Raw genomic sequence first — 11198 nt, 5'->3', positions numbered from 1 at the left:
GGGGATCCGAGGCAGCGGCGGGTGGGGCGGGGAGGCGGGCGCCGAGGTCGCCCAGATCCGGGAATCCGAGTAGGTGGGGGGCGAGGCCGCGCGGCGGGGATGCGGCCGGCCGACGGCACGGGAGAGGAGCGGGTGGGGGGGGTGGAGAGAGAGTGGGCAAGTCCAACCCGCCCGGGAAAGGCCGGAGAAGCACGTGCCGGGCGGATGCCTCCGCTTTCTCGGCGCTTCAACGGGGGCGGCTTCGGCTCGGCCTTTTTCCGGCTTCGGCCTGCTGCGGCGACAAAACTGATGCGCCAACAAAGCGGTTCGTTTGGCGAGAGCGGCTCTTCTAGGGGAGGAAAAGTCTGAAATGCCCCTAGAGTGTCAGAAGATAAAAGGTCTGAAATGCCCCTAGAGCCGTAGGGCGGCGGCGGCGGCGGAGCCCTATTTACAGAGGCGTGTTTAGAGAGGAAGGGGGGAGAGGAGCACGCCGGTGCTTGTTGCGCACTCGGCGGTGAATTTGCGGTGGTTTTCCTTTTCCACGAGAGGTTAGGGGCGACGTTGGAATTAGTTGTGGCTCGGGTACCGAAGTGCCTTGGGAGACGGCCGTGGGCGAGGTAACTAGGGCGGCTTTACATTGCGGCCCCATAGTCTGGTTGAACGGGTGTTTCGTTGGGCTTTGGCTTCTTAAATTAACTTCTCCTTTGTCGGCCTCAGGATACGATGCGTTGGCGGGGCAAAGATTGTGGGGCAGACGGGGGCGAGTCGTGAAAGATGGCTGAGTGTGGTGCGCCAGGAGGTGGGAGCGGTAATCAAAGCTCGTACTAGAAGATGATGAAGACGCGGAGGCAACAACCAAAATTGGGGACAAGCGGGCGGCGATGGAAGGTAGAGGATATTAGGGAGAGGCTTCAGGGCAGGGTGGTAGAACGTTCGGGGTACCGTGGCATTTGGCTTGTAAATTAAGCAGAGAAGGGTATTATTTTTCTTTTCAAAAAGGGTGCGGCTATGGAGAATCTCAGTAAGTTATCTTTCCCCTTAATAAAGGGGATCTTCGAAATTAAGCCGAACTAAAGTTTAAAAAAAATTGCTTTTGATTATTTTCAAGAAAATTCTCAAAAGAACTGACCTTTAGATAGAAGACAAGCTCATTGTCTCTTCTTTGTCAATGAGATCAAACTCGGCTAAAACTTGGCACAAGTAACTCGGTGTTTGGTTTGGGTTCGTGCTCCAGATTTTCACCGAAAGGCTGCCCTCAAAACCCAAAAGCATGGATATGAAATTGAATTTTATTTCCAGAACCGGAGCATTTTTCTTCCAAAAATGGTTATGCTAATACATTAAAAATAAAAAATGATGTTTTTTCCTGGACCACTACAAGAATTATGGTGATTCATGATGCAAAAATTTCATCACGCATCAATTGAAAAACGTCATATAACATGCATCCATGAGGGACAAAAATGCATCATTTAATATGCTCCAAAATTTGTCTAAATTGGCATGTGCTCAGATTATTTTGACTTTATAAAACTTGGATTGTACATCGTTTTGTTGTTTGATACATCTCCAAAGATGCATCATCTCTACTATTAAAGGATAGTTAGTCATTGTATGGTCGCCTTCGTCTCCAATCACCTCCCCCCCCCCCTTCCCCACCCACGTCCCCTCTCCCTCACGTCCTGCACTAGTTCAATCAAATCAAATCTTACAGAAACCTCAACTAAATTCAAAAATTACCTTCCCCTACTCTGACCTAAATATATAAATAAATTAAATGGGCTAAGCTAGCCCAACTCAGATGCGTTCCCAATTGTAGGCCTCATTCCTTCATATGGTAATACGTGGAATGTTTTTTTTTCTGGTTCATTGTTGCTTTGACTGGTTTTTGTGGTCTGGCCGGTCCATCGTCCTTTTTCCCAAAAAAAAAATTTGATTTATTCATCTTCAATCGTGGCAGCACAAGGAAAACCAGAAATAACAAAAATTACATCAAGATCCGTATACCATCTAGCGACGACTATAAGCACTGAAGCGAGCCGAAGGCTACCTCACCGGAGTCGGGCAAACCTTGTTGTAGTAGACAGTCGGGAAGTCGTCGTGCTAAGGCCGCATAGGACCAACGCACCAGAACAGCAACCGTCGCCAATGAAGTGTACCGTGGAAGTATCCAACTTGAAGACACAGCAATTTAGACGAACGATAACTAGATCCGAGCAGATCCACCAAAGACAGTCAGGAAGTCGCTGTGCTAAGGCCCCATAGGACCAGCGCACCAGAAGAATAACCGCCGCCAATGAAGTGTACCATATATTGGAAGGATCCAACTTAAAGACACACGGACTTAGACGAACGATAACTAGATCCGAGTAGATGCACCAAAGACAGATCTACCAGAGACATACCTCCACACGCCCACCGATGATGCTAGACGCACCACCGAGATAGGGGCTAGGTGAGGAGAACATTGTTTCGTCTTCAGGGGACCGCCGCCCTCTCGCCTTCCTGAGCAGGACATCCTAACAAAACTCAAAAAACGTCTAACAACGGAGCCCTTGCCGAGAAGGGTTGGGATCCGCTGCACCCCCATGGCCCTAAGGCCACCGGAGATGAGGCGGGCAGCGCCAACGTCAGGCAGAGGAACTCTAACTTTTCTTGGGTCGGGGCCGGTCCAACGTATAACTCCACCTAGACATTTCCACATTCCCTACGTGTCCAGCCTCCTCTTTCTCGATCCCCACCGGCCGCTGCCTCCCTTCCTCTTTCTCTATCCCGTCGGGAGCTCCAAGATGAGCGCGGCGCAGCGCGGCGCTTCCGCCTGCTAGTTAAATAAAATCTTACGAAAACCTCACCTAATCAATACTTTCCTTCTTGCTCATACTCAAATCAAATATATCTAGAATATGAATGATGTATGCCGGACACGATTGATGTTGAACCATTAGAATATGTATGCCCTTGTTACAATGCACGAGCAATTAGCTTCATTTAAGGCAAACTATGAAGTTTACACTTCATAAAATATTTTATTTATCTTTACTAAAATTTAGACTGCAACTTTCTTGATCATCAACATTTACAAATACACCTTTTTATTCTATCTTGGTATGTACTATTTTTTCCCTACTCCGATGGTTTGGAGAGAAGTGGGTTGTAGTTTGAAAGAAAACAGGAAAAACACATCATACATATTCTAGTGGTTCAAATATGTATATATGTCGGACATGACTGATATTGAACCACTAGAATATGTATGTTGATGCAAACTACAACCAAACTCATCAAAATAGTATGCTGCAATAGATCCCCGCACATTGTTGCTGCAACGTGTGGGGTATCATCTAGTATACCCTTTTTGCTTCATGTCATTACAAGTGTAATTGTCTACTAGCAAGGCTTGGCCACACGACTGGTGGCGGGTTCAAATACAACATACCTCATTTTATTTTCTTCTGTATTGCTCTCCTACACTGACACATGGTCCCACAGTTCAGCAGGCCTCGCATGCCAGACGAAGAGCATCTGAGCGAGGCTCCTATGTCAGCATGTAATATTTATCATTTCTAGCCTACAATGGTTGCGGAGAGTTCCGTCATAAAATGTCACTCCTCTGAAGCTTGTGAGCTTGTCGTTCATCCATGACAAAAATATGGGGACCTTCATAGATGATAACATATACATGACGTCTTTTGAAAATGCTACTGATATTCCATCATGGATCACCATTGTTGTAGTGGCTTGGCATTTCAAGGTTGGGCTTACCATTTGTGTGGGTGAAACGCAATTCATCCCAAGGTATGCCCATTTTTAGTTTGAACAATGGGTGCATAGAGTGGGAGTGCAACGTGCGTGTTGCAAGCAAAAGGCCCAAAACCAGCATCTATGCTGCCAGATGTCAAAAGAAAAAAAATCGGTTGAGGGAAATGTGTCTACAATCTTTCAACTTGTGCTTGATGTCCAAAATAGTCCAGCGGCACAGAAATTGCACCACTATTGTCTCTAAACTCTAGGGGATCCATGGAGTCAATTTAGTCTGGCCACGATATTTGATTACATGGCAAAATGCGAGCTCCAATGTGACGCGTCGACTTGCCCAGCTCAGCATAGGTTGCTACACAGGTCACTTGTTGGTCAAAATTCCTTGACACGGCAAAATCATCCTTCACATCATGTGTTTTGTAACAACATCATTAATATTAATAAAGATGACAAATTAGAGCCAACAAAATTGTAGTTGCATTTGCCCCTTGTTGCATTTATTGCCTTCATCGAATTTTATTGATTTTTGCTTGCAATTAAAATGTGTTAAAAACGTGATAAAATGCACCCCAAAAAAGAGGTCCATGAGACAACCTTCTGGGTTCGAGAAGGGCATCGCCTAGTTGCAAATCAGACAAGGCTACTTATGGGTTAAAGCAGCCCTCGTGTGTTGTACTCCTAGTCAAGCTTGGAGCTTCAACAACTTTGTTTTACTCCATCAAACTCATACATCTCCTTATTCTTGTATGTCAAATTGAAGGTGACCATTATTTTTCTCATGTTTGTTGATGGTGTCAGTCGATCAAGTTTTCTACAATCGACATGCACATCTTTACTCCAACAACTGAGAGGTGATTTTGCATTAAAGATTTTGAGATTTCAATTTGTTTGGGGCATAAATGTGAGGAAGGTTGCAAGGGGGTTGTCGGTGTCAAAACCGGCAGATCTCGGGTAGGGGGTCCCGAACTGTGCGTCTAGGCGGATGGTAACGGAAGACAAGGGACACGATGTTTTACCCAGGTTCGGGCCCTCTTGATGGAGGTAAAACCCTACGTCCTGCTTGATTGATATTGATATTGCGGATGTTTACAAGAGTGGATCTACCACGAGATCAAGGAGGCTAAACCCTAGAAGCTAGCCTATGGTATGATTGTAATGGTTGTTGTTGTGTCTCTATCGACTAGCCTGGCCCCGGTTTATATAATGCACCAGAGGCCTAGGATAACAAGAGTCCTAGCCGAATACGCTGGTGGGGGAGGAGTCCTTGTCTTGATCGCCAAGTCTTGTTGATTCTTCCTTGTATGCGGCAACTGTCCGGACTGGCCCATGAGTATACGGCCATGGGGATCCTCGGCCCAATCCAACTGATCGGGAGACGACGTGGTGAGTACCCCCTAGTCCAGGACACCCTCAGTAGCCCCCTGAACCGGTCTTCAAGTTGGGAACGCTCCTCGATTCTTCCGAACTGTTCTTCATCTTCGGTCATTGGTCTTGAAAACTGGTTCAACAAATCTTCTCATCTTCGATCTTGAGGATCGCCAAAATGCATTCGACGAGTTTACACGTCGGGTATCCGAGGAACCCCTTTAAGTTTCCGGCCTTTATCAAAGCCTTGTTATTTTTATGCCACACCTCGGGTTTGAAGTTGTTCCCGGGCGGCAACGTCCTCTTGCGTCCGAGCTCCAACGCCGGACTGCATTCGAGGTATGTTTTGCAGCCGAGCACCAATGTCGGACTGCTTCCCAGCTCTAACGCCGGACTATGTATCCGAGCTCCAACGCCGGACGGTATCCGAGCTCCAACGCCGGACTATGTATCCGAGCTCCAACGCCGGACTGTATCCAGGTGTCGTAAATCACCTTGGTTTAAAGAAGTTTGAAGGAGTTTAGCCGAGCTTAATGCCGGATGTGCCCTCTATGGAGCCAGCCAGTAGCGCCCGAGCTTTACGCCGGACTGCTTCTGAGGTGGTGCACCACCCCGAATGTGGGCCGATTTTTGTCAATATTTTTGATTGGTGCCAGTAGCCCTCAAGGTAGGTATCGGTCTAAAACCCGAGATGCACATGAAGGATGACATAAGACCGATGATCCCCGTAGCCGCTGAGACTCATGTTGATTTGCAAAATCGGTCTGAGGATCAAGTCCTAGCTCGGCGGAATACTTCGGGACACAAAAAGCGGCGTGCTCAGTCCTCGAGACTCAGGTTGGGTGCGGCCGACCAACCTGAGGATCAAAATCTCCTCGGAAACTGTATTGCGCTTAAAATTTTCTGCATAGAACAGGCAATGCAGTAGCCCCCGAGACACTGGTCGGGTGGCAACACCAGATCAGGGGATTGATGTGCCCCTTTAATATTTGTAAATAATAAGCCCGAAGCCCAGTATCCCCCGAGCCTTAATGCGGGCACAGAGGCCGAATTAAGGATCGATATCCATAGTAAAATCACAAATTATGTGTAATGACTCTATGTATCCAAGTACTTTACGTCATTAATGCTCGGATCCGCATTGTACAAAACTTTGTTGACCGACCATCGGCTTCCACCTCCTCGGCCAATAGCCGAGGAGTGTTTGTCCTACTTTATAAAGCCTTTATGAGTGCAAAGATTGACAACAAACAAGGCAATCTGGCCATACGGTTTTATAAACAAAGGTACGCGGAGAGATATGTTATATTACTGTTTAACAGAAGAAATGTCTTCCAAAGAAAATAGTCCCGCTATCGGTTCCTTTCTTTGGGCTGTCATGCTAAGCATGATCGTGAAACCTCAGCTCTAATGTAAGAGCAAAATATTGAGGATTTAATTTGGGAGGCCAGTTACTAGCCCCCGGTAGTGTTCGGCGACAGTCGAGGTCAAGCCGGAAACACTTCGGCCAATGTTATGAATGGCCCGTCATTTAATATAGTCATCAGATCGCTGACCAGTTTACACCTATTATGACAGTCAGTTTTCGGCTTTCTCCACTAAGGTGCTTGACCATGTGAGCTGGAAGCACAATCGCAGTGGTTCTCCCTTTGCACACCTAGCCGAACAAAGCGGAACGTAGGAGGCAAGCGCAGAAGCCGGGCAACCCAACTATTGACCGAAGATACAATTCGAAACCGATGCATATATAGCAATATCCGAGAATGTTTTTGCCGAATCTCTAAAGGTGTCCGGCGTTGCACTGCGAGACTTGTGCTGAAAACACACAAATAGTTTAAAAGTGCCATGGGCTCGAAAAGCCAAAAATATTAATGTCCGAACTAGATCAAGTGTTCGGTGCCAATCCGAAAATTGGACTTAGAAAAAAAAGTGCTTCTGCCGTGCTTTAACTTTGCAACGACTAAGAAGAAAAACACTTAGTATGAAACGGCTCAAATAAACATAAGATCCCCCAAGCGACTTGGGTAAAAGTTGACTATAAAATGTAAGGTGACATGTAGAATGTCTTCTAGCCGGATTGTAGATCGTTTGTCGTAGCGGACCTTTTCGCTTCAACCTCTGGACCCAATAGTCCGGAGTGTGTTCGAATACCCTCGCGGTTATAAAAACCGGGGCATGCATGGAGACCAGGCGTAGGGGTCATTAGTGCTTTATCAGACAAGTGTCCAACTAGTTATGTTATATTACATGATTAGTAAGAAACATCTTCCAGGGAGAATAGTTCCGTTAGGGGTTCCTTTCCCTGGGAGGCATGCCCTAAAGTGCATGTCCGGACTGCGAAAAGAGCAGAAAAACATCTGGGGGCAGGTAAATAAATAGGTAAGAAATCATCTTTTAGTTCACCGACCGAGTATTCCCTTAAGAACGCTAGCTTTCGGCTTCACCCAGTCTGAGGTACACATCTGGCTGACCCGGCAGTAACAATCGCAGAGGTGCTCCCTTTACCACCTAGCCGAATAATCGGGAACGTAGGGGTAAGCACAGGAGCCAGGCAAATCAGCTTGGCCAAAACTTAAGTCATATCGATGCATATAATGGTGAATAAAAGGTACATGCGGAAGTGTGACACATATGTTGGGCATAAAGCCCGAATTAATAAGCTTCTGTTAAAGAAGCCCCCAGGTATAATGAGCGCGGGTAGCGCGTCAAGTATGTGCAAAAAAAATTTGAAGAGTAAATGACGCAAAACTACCACATTTGGGGCAGAGTTGACACATAACTACCTACTTTGCCTCTTTTGTCTGAAAACTACCAACATTGGGGCAGGTATGTGACACATACCACCGTTCGCTCGGTTTAGCCATTTTCTGGCCGATCGGCCCCACTTTCAGGTCGACGTGGCAACGGACGACGGACACGTAGCTGACGGCGTTAGGTCTCCGCTCGGACAGTGTTTGCCTAACAGTTCAGTCCAGCTCCACTCTCTCTCCCGTGCGTTCTCGGACCATGGCGACTCCTGGCGGCGGCGGCGGCGGCGGTGGCCGTCTTCGCGTCCCGGCCGGCGACAGCGACCCTAGCGGCGGAGGCGGCGATGGGCGAGTCCGACAGAGGCTGTTGTATGAGGGCGGCGAGGAGGAGCAGTGCAGCGTTGCCGTCGATTCAGAGCAGCTCCCGTCGCTACCGTCAGCGTTGCCGTCGCTAGCCGAATCGCAGAGAGTTTGGTCGTCTGCGGGCAACACCTCCAGCGATAATCCGTTCAGCCACTACGTCTCCGATGGCGGGTAAGCCATTTTCTTCCCCCTTCATCAGATTAGTGGATTTAGGCAGTAGGGTTTGGTCTGAATCTATCTGTAAATTTAATGTAGGCAAGAATCTGAGATTTGGGAGTTGTTTATTCAATTTGATGGTGCCAAATTTGTGCAAAAATCAATGGAACGTTCAGATGTTAGATATCTCAATTTGCTGTCAATAATGGAGAAGGAAGGATATGGCTTATGTGATTCAATGTACTATGTTAAAGATGAAGGGGAGGGGCTGCAAGGGGTAGATTTAGTAGATAGCCAAGTTAAAGTGGATGAGATGATTAGGAAGTATGATGGCAGCAAGAAATTGGTACTGACAGTGATGAGGGACAAAAGGAAACAAGCTAATATTGCTAAATCATATCCAAGTTTCATTGATCTAGAGGCAGGGGTGGACCAGTCTATTCCTTATCAGGTTCAGACACAGGACAGTGTGTGCTACCAGCCATTGCACACCAATGATCAGCCCAGCGCTCACCAGTTCAGTACACAAAATAGTGTTATGTGTGAGAATGTGCAAACTCAAACTGATGAAAATCATTTTCCTGAAGAAGATGATGGAGAGGCATCTGATGATAGCTACATTTCCTGGGATGAACGACAGTGTGATCCAGTGTATGCAGAGGAGAAGAGCAGGAAAGAGGAAGAGGAACTGAAGGCAACTATTGCAGAGATGAAGAGGAAGAGAGAAGACCCCATGCTGCACTATGAGGGTGAGACAGATGTTGAGGACATTTTTGTCAATGATGATGAAAGTTTTGAACAAATTCCACCAGAGCAGCCTGTGAAGAAGAAAGTAAAGAGGCCAGGTCCTACACTGAGATCACACTCTCAAGTAGTGATACCTGATATTCCAGATTGGGCTCCTTCTGATGATGAAGCCGAAATTGGTTTTATGAAAGAGGAAGATGATGATGGATTTGAGCCACTTCCTTTTGTGCTGCCTAAAGGAAGAAAATCAAGAGCAAAGAAACAAAAAGAAAGGGTCTGGTATGATGAGAACAGAGAAAGTCCAGAGCAACAGTTCATGTTGAAACTTTGTTTTAGAGATGTTTATCAGTTCAGAGAGGCACTCTCTAGACTGCACATTGTACAAGTGAGGAATTTTCATTTCCATAGGAATACTCCAGATAGGATAATTGTGTGTTGTAAGCAGAAGGAAAAATATGGATGTGAATTCTATATGGACAATCTTAGTGAAACATTCAATAGGTACATCCTTGATGTAAGGAGCAAACCAATTGCTACAATGCTTGTAGGAATTTATGACAAGCTAATGGTGAGATTTGATGGAAAGAGGGAAGGAGAAGCAAAGGCTAGATGGGACATTACACCATATTATACAGAGAGGCTAGAGCTGATGAAAACATATTCTAGAAATTGTATTACTAAGAGGGCTGACCTTGGACTGTGGCAGGTAAAGAGTGGTGATGCAACACATGAGGTAAATCTGGCCACAAGAAGTTGTTCATGCAGGAAATGGGACATGACAGCGTTGCCTTGCAACCATGCTGTCAGTGCAATATACAAAGCAGAGTTGCATCCAGAGGATTTTGTCTCTGACTTCTTTAAGAAACCTATGTATTTGAACAGCTACAAGCCAGTGTTTGCTCCTATGCCACAACAACATGGTTGGATCAAAACAGATACTGAAGACATCATGCCACCATGTTTCAAAGATCACCAGAAGGGAAGAAAGCGGGAGAAAAGAAGAAAAGGCAAATTTGAGGTGCCCAAACCTAAGGAAAATTCTAGGATGACAACAATCGCTTGTAGCAATTGCAAGTTGCAAGGCCACAAGTACACTAGCTGCTCAGTGCCTTTGAGGCCAGACCTTGCGATAAGGAAAAATAATCACAAGGTAAAAATAACTATATCCTCTATTATCTTACTGATTGGACTCGTGTACTAATTGCTTTTAATTTTGCTGCTGTACCAGGCTAGTAGATCAATGCCTCCTCCTATGCCTCCTCCATCTTCCTCCAGTTCTGCTGCTGCACCTTCACCAAGGCCTCCTCCTGCTGCTCCAAGAAACCCTACAGCTGCATTTGCTACTCCAAGGACTCCATTTACTGCTCCAAGACATACTGGTTTCAGGTCATATTTTTCAGCTGGTGCAAATGCCAGTGTTGGTAGAGATGCAAATGTGCCTCCTCTAGCTGGAATTTCTTCTGCACGCCCTAGTTGTTCTGATGTTCAGTGAGCAGTTGCTCTGATGTTGCCCTGTTGCTCTGATGTGTGTGTGAACTTGTGTGGGAACTTGCCTGTGTGTTTGAACTTGTGACAGTTATGCCTGTTATTTTGTGAAAGACTTGTGACAGTTATATATTACTTGCAGTACCGTGGTGTCCAATTTTTGTGAAATTCAAGTCAACTAATTTGGAACGGAGGGAGTAAAAACAAGGGAGATGTTGTTCAAATTTCCTTTTAAACAAAAAGGGTCTCGACATCGAGTCGGCACCTAATAATTCAGCAAATATGAATTTCCTTTTAAACAAAAAGGGTCTCGACAAGCAAATATAAATTCAGCAAATCACTTCACTTCATTGAAATAGCCAACAATTCACTTAACAGATCACTAATAATTCATTACACCTCATAATGGAAATACAACTACTTCTCTTATAATGGAAATACTACTCATCACATAATTCTTTAATCTTCCTCAGCTTTGCCCTGGTACCTTCTTTCTGCTTGACCAAATCTGCAATCATTAACTCCAGTTTTCTCTTCTCTTCCTTGATTTTATCCCTGTCCTTCTCTGCCTTGATCCTCAACACCTTGTGCATGTTA

The sequence above is a fragment of the Triticum dicoccoides genome, chromosome 7B (assembly GCF_002162155.2).
Source record: "Triticum dicoccoides isolate Atlit2015 ecotype Zavitan chromosome 7B, WEW_v2.0, whole genome shotgun sequence".
Lineage (NCBI taxonomy): Eukaryota > Viridiplantae > Streptophyta > Magnoliopsida > Poales > Poaceae > Triticum > Triticum dicoccoides.
This window is presented reverse-complemented; position numbering follows the sequence as displayed.